Source organism: Fulmarus glacialis, unplaced genomic scaffold (genome assembly GCF_000690835.1).
Source record: "Fulmarus glacialis isolate BGI_N327 unplaced genomic scaffold, ASM69083v1 scaffold15642, whole genome shotgun sequence".
Lineage (NCBI taxonomy): Eukaryota > Metazoa > Chordata > Aves > Procellariiformes > Procellariidae > Fulmarus > Fulmarus glacialis.
Window position 1 is genome coordinate 27,084 of NW_009197325.1, and position 2,100 is coordinate 29,183.

The window sequence follows — 2,100 nt, forward strand, 5'->3', positions numbered from 1 at the left end:
ACACTTCAGCTCAAAATGAGCTAATTCTGTGCCTGCACAGAAGCAAACTAAAGAAGAAATTTTACTGTTAAACAGGAAAGTATTATAGTGTGGTTAGTCACCTTCAGGGGTAAATGGCAACTGAATTAGGAAGTCTTTAGGATGTCAATTCTGGCACCTCATTTAGGCTTAACTACTAATTATTAGACTAAGTACAACCTAAGTACTGCTGCAGATTCCTCATTTCTTCATTGGATCTAATCCATTACAGAATTTTTAAATCTGTGAATGGTTCAAGACCTGGTTTTATTAAAGTTCGTGTTTTGATATATGAGTCGTAGCGGCTGCTAAATAACAAAGCCCCAGCTAAAACATGGGAAAATGAGGACAGAGCATCCAACTACCCACCCAGAGCAGGCCAAGCAAATCAGGGTGTTCACGTCTTTAAAAGTACTTGGAAGTCTTCTCACTAGATACCGCAGGAAGGGGTGCAATTTAGTATTTTGGATTGATAAGCAAGATATTTCCTGCCTCGCCTAAACACATTTCTTTGCTTATTCTTTGACTCTTACCATGAGAAGACTGAAACAACATAGTTTATATGGGTTTTGACTACTATTACAGCATAAAGAGGATAGAGGTTTTACATCAGGTTTCTAGCTTTGAGTTACCTGGCATGCAAAGTTTGACTTTCTTAAGCTGTGCCAATTCTAAACTACAGTACTGGCTAAAAGATCTCAGAAAAGGTACACTCTGGAATTTCAAAGGCAAGCTGAGACTCACCTGTAACTGAGCAGAGTTGAGTTCCAGACAAAAATGATTCAGCCTTTTCCTTCTTTACATGTTATCTTTCTTTCATCTTACCTTTTTCCAACCTTTCATATTTTGGAGGAAAATGGAGAATATGGAAAAGATCATAGTCCAGCATTTTGGACTTCCATGGTAACAGGCTATTTTCAGAAAAAATCAAGGTTAAGTACACAGAGAATTACAGAAGGATCCTATACAAACAACCAGTAACAGTACTGATGTTTCAGACTGAAAAAATGACAATATTTTCATGGCGCATTTGAACAGTTTATAGATAGGATAAGACTTTTCTTTTAATTTTTCCATTATTGGTCTAAAAATGACAATGCAGTTCACTGGCATCTTGCTAAACTAAGACATTGAAAAGTACAGTATCACTTTCAGTAGAACACAAAGAAAAACTGTAAGTGGTTCCCTTTGTGTAAGCTAGTCTAGCAGAATATTATTATCTTCAAAAATTTGTGACTTATAAGTGAGAATGTCAATTCATATACTATAGAATAAAAAATCAAATTGTTCTGTAAGGCTTTGGACAAAAATTTAGGCCCTTCTACACTACGACCCTGAATGATGGTTGAAAACCTTGCCAATTTTTAATTGCTTCATATAATTAGGTTTTAATACAGTTGACGGAAAAAAGCAACTACAACAAATTTAACATATGTAACAAATAAGGAAATTTGCATTAGATTTGGAGGATCTGGCAGACTGCCATTGACCACAAAGTCTTGGAACAAGATAAAGTCATCCATACACCTAACAGATGTTAAACAAAACAAAAATAAAAAAGTGCTATAGCTAAAGAATTCTTATGGTGAATTCAGATTTGGCTCCATGTTCATAACACAACTGACTTGACAAATGAAAAGTAAAGATTCAGATAAATAAAACACATAATAGAATGGCCACACACAGTGTGGGATCTCATAAATTACTGCAAATATTTGTACTGTTCAAAAAATCATCTTGATTAAAAATTAACTATGTATTCATCTATATTAACTATATATTCATATATATTAACATATATATTAACTATTCATTCATAGTATGTATTCATATGTATATTCCCATATATATTATGGGAAGAGCAACTGACGTCATCTACCTGGGCTTGTGCAAAGCATTTGACACTGTCCCACATGACATCTCTAAATTGGAGAGACATGGATGGACCACTTGGTGGATAAGGAATTGGCTGGATGGTCACACTCAAAGAGTTGTGGTCAAGGGCTTGATGTCCAAGTGGAGACGAGTGACAAGTGGCGTTCCTCAGGGGTCGGTATTGGGACCGGCACTGTTTTACCATCT

General features: G+C 35.6%; 1 protein-coding gene across 1 annotated transcript in view; it reads right to left on the reverse strand.

Moving 5' to 3' along the window:
* Window positions 1-1,489: 1,489 nt before the first annotated feature.
* HMGCLL1 (3-hydroxymethyl-3-methylglutaryl-CoA lyase-like 1) overlaps window positions 1,490-2,100 on the reverse strand; it is a 39,791-nt gene continuing 39,180 nt past the window's right edge. Inside the window, exon 6 of the mRNA XM_009572508.1 lies at window positions 1,490-1,782. The gene's annotated coding sequence lies outside the window, so the exon portion shown is untranslated. The remainder of the gene's footprint in view (window positions 1,783-2,100) is intronic.